General features: G+C 34.2%; 1 protein-coding gene across 10 annotated transcripts in view; it reads right to left on the reverse strand.

Moving 5' to 3' along the window:
• CDK14 (cyclin dependent kinase 14) overlaps positions 1-10,819 on the reverse strand; it is a 621,661-nt gene that overhangs the window by 512,862 nt on the left and 97,980 nt on the right. The gene's annotated exons all lie outside the window — the stretch shown is intronic.

Here is a 10,819-nt window from a genome sequence, read left to right on the forward strand (position 1 = left end):
CAATTATGAAGGGTCTTGCGTGCCCACCTGAGTTGAGTATCATCTTGTAGGCAATAGGATATCATAAGCAGGAAAACAGCAATCAAAATTTCATTTGGAAAAATTATTCTGATCACATAAGATTATATAACTCACATAATCATGTCTGTTCTCAGTTGAAGTAGCAGCTTAGCTGTTCCAGATCTACATGCAGATAAGACTTATAAGCATACAGGTCTTAAATGATTATTTAACCCCTATTATTTATGCCTAAAAGACATTCATAGTTTCTTGCTCACAAACCTTCACCTGATCCATTTTATTATGAAATATTTTCTCAGCATGTTCTCATTTGAATATTTTCAATTTGTAATCAATTAGCTCTTCAGTTTAAGATCACGTACATGACAGTCCTTAATTAATGCACACAAATTCCTCTGCATGCAGTGTATCTGTTAACTTATAACATTAAATGTTAACGCTACATTGAGTAGTAAAATATTCAACAAGAAAATTCAATTATAGTTATTTTAATTAGTGAAAATCTGGTGTTTGATTATTAAGATACAAAAACAGAGTTTATCCAATGCAAACTTCAAATTAAAGTAAAATAAAGTTCAGCTGGTCTAGACAAGGGGAATATTAAAAGTCCTGTATTTTTATGGTTAAAAAATAAGTTTGATTTCAACACTTAATATTTACTAGTATAAAGAAGCTTAATATCAAATATATATTGTCAGTTTACTAAGTTTAATTTGTAATCAAATGACATTCAATTAAAATTAAATGGATATGTTTTAACTGGTTTTTTTAAATCCTTATTTGCCTTCTATTCCTCATTGCTTCCTCTGTATCCTTAGTATTTATAATGCAATCATCACTTTTCCTTCTTAACCTTACAGTTTACTCTTAATAGCTATCTGATAGTTATTCTATCTTTGACTGCTTCACAAAAAAAATATAAAGAACACCTACTACACATCAGGCACATCAGGCACAGTGCGAAGCCCTATAGCACAATGATAAAAAAAAAGGTAAGCTCTCCATCCTGAAGCAGACTCTAATCACAGTTGTCCAGTCTTCCTTCCCACCTCTTGGACATCCACATGTCACAGACTATCCCTTCAATTACATGACCTACCTACATCTACTTTTATCTCTTCATCCAAATGACTTAATTCCAACAACATACTTGGTTCCTCCTCAATGATATGTCTTACGTTAACCTCTTTATGCTATAAGCCCATTTTAAAAGGAAGCAAAATAAATCAAGGACCAAGGTGTCATATTAATGCCATCTTAAATTATCTGCTCAGCAAGTTTATAATTAATACCAAATCAGAGAGGATCCAAAAAGTGAATCATTATAAATATACAAAGCAAGCATTTCCAACAAAGGCAAAAAACCCAATATCAATGACTAAGTAGATGTCCTGTCACTAGGACTTATGAGCACAGAATCCACTGAGGCAATGAATTGGCTCTAGGGACAGAGAAGCAACAACGGCATAGTAACTTGGTAGTACAAATTAGTTCAATTTCTGCCCTCCTGGTCCACTTGCCTGAGCAAGCTTTTCCTGGAGGTTCCCAACAACACAGACATGCATGTGTGGTATTACTGAGAAAGCCAAAAACAAAGATGTCTGCATACGCCATTCATTACAAAAACACAAGTTATGGAAAAATGAGGAAACCTCTGATGATGTCTGTCCCCAGCTGGGAGCACTTACCTAGTAGGTGCTAACCTTGGCAAGCTTCATCCAAATCTGTGTTGGTATCACAGACTAGGGTCTATTCTAGATCAGCACTCATCATCAGCTTATACAACTTCTGTTCAATAAATATTTAAGTATGAAGGAGAGCAGATGTTTTAAATTTTAAAAATGACCTTTAAACATCAATCTTAATATTTACATTCCACAGACGTATTCTCATTTTAAATACCTTTGGGAAGAATACACAGAGCAACCATTTCAAAATGGAAAAAAGCAAATATGTACTAAATCTGAAATACTTCCTATAACAGTATAAAAAAGAAACCTGGCTTTTCATATACAGGCCAAAAGACCGATTTTTGCTTCACATTTTTAGGCACCTTTTCCTAATACATCACACAAGCTACAGAACCCTACTGGCAAAATGCTTTTCTCTGGGGAGAATTTTTTTTTTTACTTGATAGAAGAAATGGCCTGAATTTAAAGCAGTTTTTCTTTCTCATTAGAACAATGCAGTGACTTCTATGCAAAATGTAACGAAAAGTGGAAACCACTTGCCCCAGCCTCCCAAAGTGCTGGGATTACAGCCATGAGCCACCACGCGCAACCAGAGTAGCCCATTTTAACAAATACAATAATATGTGCTATTTACTTTAAAACTATACTTTGGAAATAAATATATTATATGTCCATTTTCAGAGAAAGAAAAAGATATTAAATGCATATTAACAGTTCCTGCAGACCCCTGCCGCCTTTGGCCTGGAAAATGTGAGTATTCACAGTGACAGGCAGTTCTGGGGCAAGAAGCAGAGGACAGGAAGACCCCATCATGGCCCACCAGCATAGTCTCTGCCAGGCAGAGCCCTCATACATTCTTCTTAGTCCATATCATTAGTCTACCGACAGCAGAAAAACCAAATGTGGCACATAAATGGTTTTTGGCTCTCAAGGTATATCAGTATACACTATGTCAAAGCAAAGGCTGTATAGAGGTCAATTATATAAAACCTGAGCAGGGCGCAGTGGCTCAAGCCTGTAATCCCAGCACTTTGGGAGGCCGAGGCGGGTGGATCACGAGGTCAAGATATGGAGACCATCCTGGTGAACATGGTGAAACCCCGTCTCTACTAAAGATACAAAAAATTAGCTGGGCATGGTGGCGCGTGCCTGTGATCCCAGCTACTCAGGAGGCTGAGGCAGGAGAATTGCCTGAACCCAGGAGGCGGAGGTTGCGGTGAGCCGAGATCGCGCCATTGCACTCCAGCCTGGGTAGCAAAAGCGAAACTCCGTCTCAAAAAAAAAAAAAATCTGAAAGCCCCTACAAGACTGATTTTTCTGAGTAGCTTATAAGCTAATTCTTTAATTAACATAAAAACAGAATTTCAAAATTATTTGGGCAATTGTGGCATTATTTTGAAGTAAATACACAGCCATCCGATGCTGATAATATTTGAAAATAAGTCTTTGGAAAACAGAAATGTAATGGAAAGTCTAGGTAGATCTGTCTGAAACTCAAACCAATATAACACACAAAAAATATACACTAGCCTTACAGAAAAAGAAGCATTCAATGGACCAATGATATAAGAAGAAAAGCCAGAAATACTGATTGTCAAATATCTGCAATCAACTGTATCTTTAAAACAATACAAAATTCATGTATTTCACATACTGGAGCACACCATATTTCATTTCCCTTTATTTTTTATACCTTTAAGTATAGCACACACTTGGGATAGGACAACTTATGTATGTAGAAACGGCACCTTTCTTCTTCAACTCACTCATCTGAAATAAAGCTGATCTCCTGCCTCACAGCAATCATGAAATCAGCTACTCCATAGCACTGCCAAACTTCACTTACCGTAATTACATTCTCAAAATTATTCAGACTCAATGCCTTGATGACTAATTTGATATTCAATCTGTTAGCAAAGACTTCTGGCTCTACCTTCAAAATGAATTCAAAATCCAACCACTTCTCAATATCTCCAGTGCAGCCATTGTAGTTGGATGGTAGTGATCTACCATCATCTTGCAGATTATTGTAGGAGCCTCTCACTGGTTTCCTGCTACTCCCTACTGTCTTTTTCTCAGCACAGCTGGGAAATCATCTTTTTGAAATGGAAGCCACATCACTTCACTCTGCCTGAAAACTTCCATTGGTTTCCCATCTCATTCAGAATAAAGGCCAATTTTACAGCAACCTACAAGGCCCTGTGCAATGTAGCTCATGTTTCTGAAAAATTCCTACTACTCTCCCCTTACTCTTCTCTATCCAAAACAGCCTCCTTGCAATTCTCTCTGCCTGAAACAACACTCTCCTGTGCAGCCACATGGTTCACTTCCTCATGCCCTCCAAGTCTATGCACACAAGTGACCTCTTCTGTGAAGCCTTCCCTGGCTATTTGAAATGACAAACTTTCCTATACCCTCCCTTCCTTTATTTTTTCCACAGTACTTACAACCCTCATATAAACAAATTTTACCTATGTCTTTATTACCTGCTTCTCTTCACAATTAAGTTCCAGGAGGGCAGGAATTTATGTCTGTTTTGTCCATAGTTGTACCCTCATGGTCCGTAACTGAGATAAACACATACTAGATGTTCAATAAATGTTTGTGAATAAGATTATTTCTGTCCATAAACTGCCAAACTGTATGACCAAAAAAAGAGTATATCTTAATATTTTTATAAAATATTTTCAAGTAATTATTAATATGAGTAAGAATAAAATAGAAAATCACAATACTTAAGGTACTTAAGGTGAACTGAGCACAAAGGAAATGATGGTCACATGTCTAATTAAGCTTATTATTGTTTTTTCTATTTTACTTGAATTTTCTTACTTTCTAAAGTAATCTTTGTCAAAATAAATGCTTACAAATATAATTGTTTTTAATTCATTTTCTTTTGCTCTTACATATCATGATACAAAAATTATTTTATTACAACTATGTGGAAAATTCTCTACATTTGCCATGTATCAATTTTAAAATTCCATAATAATTTTATTTTAGAGTAATATATGTGGTGGCTCATAAAATGACACACAGCTAAAGGATTCCTCATTCTGTAGCTAGAGAACGCCATCTGGCTCAATATGAGAGAAACCACGCTATCATACTGAATACTGCTATAAATGCAATCTTTGATGCTTTTAAAGAAACTTCCTGCTAAGATGAAATACATGAAGTTGTGGTATTTTATTTAATAATACTTTATAAACAAAAATTACACATAGTAAAAGAAATTGATCACAAAATATTGACCATAATAATGGGTACTTTTAAGCATTTTACAGGTATTGCCATACTTAACATGTACAAGAATCCTTGAGGGAGGGAGGTACTATTTTTAACCCGATTTTACAGATGTGAAACCTGGGGCACTAAAAAGGCCACCAAACAGAATCCTAGTAAAACTAGAATTCAAATATAGGTAGCCTTACTCCAGAACCCACACACTTAAGTGTCACACAATCTGCCTCTTCTAAGACAATAAACATCAAGCCAACTCACCTAATATGCCTTTCAGAGCATTAAAAAATAGATTGAGATATGCTTTACAGGGTGGACCCTCAATTTTGATGGTATACTACTTTATCAAAAATTGAGATGCCTGGCACAAATGATCAGATTTTTGTAATGCAGTTTCATAACTACCCAGGAGAAAATATTTATTTTTAAAAAAGATAAACAAAATATAAGTTTGAGCATCAATATCGTAGATAGACTCTATAATATAAGTCTCTTATATTAATCATGAAGCCTGAAATTCTAAAAAAATTTTCTCAAAGCCCAATAATCTCCCTTCCTATTATATCATCAAAGAATGATTTCTAAATAATTTGCAATTAATTAGAAACTTTAAATTTGCTCATCTATTCAGCAAACAATTATTAAATACCTCGATGTGTTTCATGTCTTCAAAGTATTTAAATTCCATAAATTTTGTGAATGCTATTTTGAGGTCAAAATTCTCTGGAATGTTAGAAAAATACAGAATTATGAAACTCATTTTATAAACATTAAACATACAAAAGCAGTCTGTTCACAACAATCATGTATTTATTACCCTTCCCCAAGGAACAAATTTCTAGTGAGCATCTAAACTAGTCTGGGCTAATGTTCTTCCCTGGGGCAGCATGGGAAGATGTAATTGTAAAAATGCCTTCAGTATTTGTCTCCTCAAAGGAGGCCGAGGGCCTACAGACTGCAGTTCAATTAAACATTTTCATTTTCATTCATTCATGCCCTTCCTCTTTTATCCCTCTCCTCCCCTTTCTGCCATTCTTGCTCAACCTAAAGAGGTTCTCTACCCACACTCAGCCTCCCTGAACATCCCTTCAGTCCATACATAAAACAACAAAGGACCCTGATGATAACAAATGAGATAAAAGTATTAATAGTATCTAATCTGTACCAGATAAAAAGAAAACCACAAATAGTGGAGTTAAATTAATCATTAAAACCAGCACCATTATCTTCTCTCTATGGCTCCTGAAAGTAAATATAAATGCCTTTAAAAACTCCACAAGTCTCTTTCCACCTCTTCAACCACCACATTCAGCCAGATTTGCTTATTCTTGAACACCAGAATTCAAGGTAACTACCACTACAGTATTTGTACTGTATTCTAACTGCCTGGTGACTTGTCTGAAAACTGAGGGTACTGACAGTGGAGGAGTGGTGGAGGGCAGAGCTCAAGCTCCACAAAGGCAAACACTGTGGGAGGGCCACAGACTGTTCTCTCCGATTTATTAACCACTGCAACCAACACTGAATGCAATGTGTCATAGATTTTAGGAACACAATTATTTTGGCAGGTGGGAGAGAGGAAAGAAGAGAGAAAAGGGAAAGGATGGACTCTGAAAATTCATAATGGCTTGTTGTGGGCAGAGTAATATAATCACATTGTAAATATTGTTTCTACATATGAATGCTGTTCCAAACTGTCTCTGAAGTCAGCACTGACTATACCAATGTAGCTTATAATGCCTGCTATATCAGAAACCCCTGTTTTGGGACATGCTCCCACGAGGTTACTAAGTATTACAGTTTTTATTACATTACCATAATAAACTTTCAATATGTTATGGAATGTCTTTTCTAATTTACTTTTGTAATAATCTGTTAGCAGCAGGTTTTTATTAATGCCTCTTACTGTTATTGTCCCTTAAATACTGACTAGGTGCATGCTTAAGTCCTTTCCATATGCTCTATAAATAATAAAAAGCAATTTTTTATAGTGCAGAAATTATTAAAGATATTTTTATAATGTAATTTAATATAGTGACAAATAGCAAAGGCTAATTGTGACCTAAGAGAAAAAGATTAAGTCATCAAGTTAAGTTTTTTCAATATGATCATAAGATGATATGCCATTTCCATTTCTTATTCATTTTCTCAAGTGTCAATTCTGACTGCCATTAGAAATCTGTATTCATTGGTCTATGACTGATCTCAGGCATCAAAACCAGATATTGGGTGTCCACTGGAAATCTCTGAAACAATAATTTTATTAGATGTAGGAACACATCACAGGGATCTGTGTTCTGACTGCTGTGATAAGCACAGTCCGACATGGATCTCTTGAACTTCCCTCCTAATTCTTTCCTTATAGCCTGAGCCTTTTACTTTATCCCTTGTCATTCTAATATTGTTGGTATTGATTTAGGTGACACTGAGGAAAAAAGAAATCATATTTCTAAGTCGCATTTCTCAGTTGTTAAGTCTGGCGGTTTAAATCAAGTATTTATTGGCTGTCTTCTCTGTCCCTCAGCAGTTATCAGCACTTTTATCTGCAGCAACTGTTCCTATTTGCTTTAGATCATCATCAGAAGAAAGAAGCCACCATTCCACAATTTTATTTTCAGGGTACCTCAGAAATTGATTTTATACTACAAGTTGTTTCCCAGGATTAATATAATATCTTTCTCTTTCAAATTCATTTCAAAATATGTAAATAGGTATTAAAGGTAAAATGCTATTTTAAATAACCGAAATCCTTCTTGGGGGGTGAGAGGGAGACTCTTACCCAATGTATCACAGATGAAAACCTTCTGCCTAGTTTTCAAGACTCTATGAAAACCTAGCATATAACTTTCCCATTTCACCAACTCATTACACATTTAGTTATTAATATATATCTAGATCCATTATTATCATATCTCTTATTTCTCCTTTCACTACTACTGTTTCCATCTTTTTCCCCTGTTCAAAAAGCCTTCCTTTTCCATCTTCTATCAAACCAAAACCTTGCTCACCCTTCATAGCCTTCTAAAGAAAGCGTTTTCTCACAGTTCCGGTTTTAATTAGCCTTCTTCAACCCAAAAGTCCAGAAGTTCAAAGCTGCCTCTTATTCGGCCTAACTTTTAGACCAGACCTAAACAGACCCTTAACACTAGTCGGTTAATGTAAAAGACTCATGTTAAAGATGATTTTTTAGATTTAAGAAAAAAGAACACATTTGGCTACTCTACACATCCCTCAAATCTCCCTACTTCTCATGTTTACATTTTACAGCCCACCCAGATCATGGGTTAGAAAATAGGGAAAACTTTTTTGAATAAATTACCCCTTCTGTTCTGATATGGAGGTTTGATCTAGTTGAAAGTTAACATTTCTAAGTTGCATAAGTCACAGATGCTGCTTAAAAAAAAAAAAATTCAATCACGACTAGATCATGTAGTCAAACATTAGAGGCAGTCATGATGAATGAGTTTCTAAGTCTTTTATTCCTCTCTGGTCTTTAGTTCACAAACAATTTGCTATTTGGTTAGAGCTTTTCATCTTCTCTTGCTTATACAATATAATTGAACCACATTACTCACTTAAAATTCACTTTTAGCATATTGGAATGTTTAACGTATGAAAACTTTTAATCAAAGACAAAAAAAATTCCATTGGTTCTCCCAACAAATCTTTATCTCAGGATTAATGGCTACTGGTAGGAATTTGGACTTAATCACTTTCCAGAAATCTTACTTTTAGAAAATCACAGAAATATTCCTCATTTCATCTTATGCACTTATATTATACTTTATGGTTAATTCATTTAGTTGACAATATTTGCCAGTACTTAGGGTATGGGATACATACTTATTCCTTAGGAATAAGACAAGAGTCCTTTTCTTTTAATAAAATAATGGTGCCCTTCAATTTTCAACAAGGTCATCAGGAATAACACAACTTTCTTATAGACCATGTCTTCCAGGAGCTTCTCAATGAAATAAACAAAACTATATTGTGCAATTCATTTTTCATAAGTTAATTCTCCAAATTCATTCTCATTAGAACATGGCCAACATTTTGATCAATAAGTCAAATGCTGCTGATATGGTAATGATACAAGACTTCTTTTCGCTGAATTAAACTGCCTTTTGAAAGGCACTATAAAATCTTACTTAATTGGAAAAAGAAGGCAAAATATTTATTTAGAGATAAATGATTAAATATTTGGAAACTGAAGAAATCAACTTTAAAACTACTGGAAACAAGAAAAAAATTTAATAGACTTATAGAAAACTAAAAATCATCATAATAAGAATATTTGTTAATTGAGAACTATGTACTAATCCCTTTAAAAGATCATCTCATTAAACAACTCTTATTGAACAATTCTATTGAACAATAAATCATCTCATTAAACAATTCTTACTGAACAATTCTATTGAAACAATAATTTTATTAGATGTAGGAACAGGTCATAGGAATGTGTGTTCTGACTGCTGTGATAAGCACAGTCCAACCTGGATTTCTTGAACTTCCCTCCTAATACTTCCCTTATAGTCTGAGCCTTTTACTTTATCCTTTTTCATTCTAATATTGTTGGTATTGATTTAGGTAACACTGAGGAAAAAAGAAATCATAATATCTTCTTATTTTAAAGATGAGAAAATTGAAAAAAGTAACTTGTCCAAAAACACACACTATGCTATGCTGTTTGTTAAAATGAATATGTAGAATAAAACCTCTTTCTTATGTACCAGTATTAAAAGAGAAAACTTACTTAATAAAAAGTATAATCGAAATATCAAGAAAAAGAAACATGAAACATCAGGTAATAAATATTAGTAAGAAACACACAGTACCTACATGAGAAAAACTAGAAAATGCAAATAAGATACAGAAGGAAAATGAGTGGAGAGATAACTTGTATTTGAACAGTAAGACTTCAATATTCTAACTATATCAGTTCTTCCTGATTGCTAAATTCAATGCTGGCTGGGCATGGTGGCTCACACACTTGAACCCCAACATAGAAAGACCTCTTCTCTACAAAAAAAAAAAAAAATTTAATTGGCTGGGCAACGTGGCATGCACTTGCAGTCCTAGCTAGTTGGGAGGCAGAGGCAGGAGGATCACTTGAATCCAGGAGTTTGAGGCTACAGTGAGCTACTACAGTGCCACTAACATTGCAGCTTGGGTGACAGAGTAAGACTCTATCTCTAAAGAAATATAATAAATTAAATAAACTCAATGCCATGCTAATCAAAATCTCAAAAAATGTTTTAAATGTTGAAAGAATATTCTAATGTTTACTGGAAGACTAAATGTATGATAAATACATTATTACACTTCAGTAAATAAAAATGCGTGGTACTGACACAGGAAAAGACAAATAATGTAATATCATTGAGATATGGGCCTAAACATATATTAAGAATAATTTATGATAATGGCAACACTTTGCAGCAGTGGGGAATAATAGATGGATTATTCAATAAATGCTACTGAGACAACTGGAAAAGCAATGTGAAAGAAAAGGGAGGATGAATTTCCTACTCAATCCTTATACTAAAATAAATTTCAAGTTATTCAAAAATGTACATATAAAAGATAAAACTTTCATATTGGCAAAAAGTTTTATAAACATAACCCCGAAACCAGAAACCATAATAGGATTTGATTCCCTAAAAATGAAAAAAGAATCTATGCATAAAGACATATACATATTTAAAAGAAAGATGGAAAATTAGAAAAATATGATTCCTGATATATATGAAAATATGAATATATATATATACATGAAAAGCAAAGATTACTGTCCCTAGCAATACAATCAGCTCTTAAAAACAAGGAAACATGTATATGTGCACTAGATACATGGGTTGGTAAAT

This window comes from Callithrix jacchus, chromosome 11, assembly GCF_049354715.1.
Source record: "Callithrix jacchus isolate 240 chromosome 11, calJac240_pri, whole genome shotgun sequence".
In the NCBI taxonomy this organism is placed as follows: domain Eukaryota; kingdom Metazoa; phylum Chordata; class Mammalia; order Primates; family Cebidae; genus Callithrix; species Callithrix jacchus.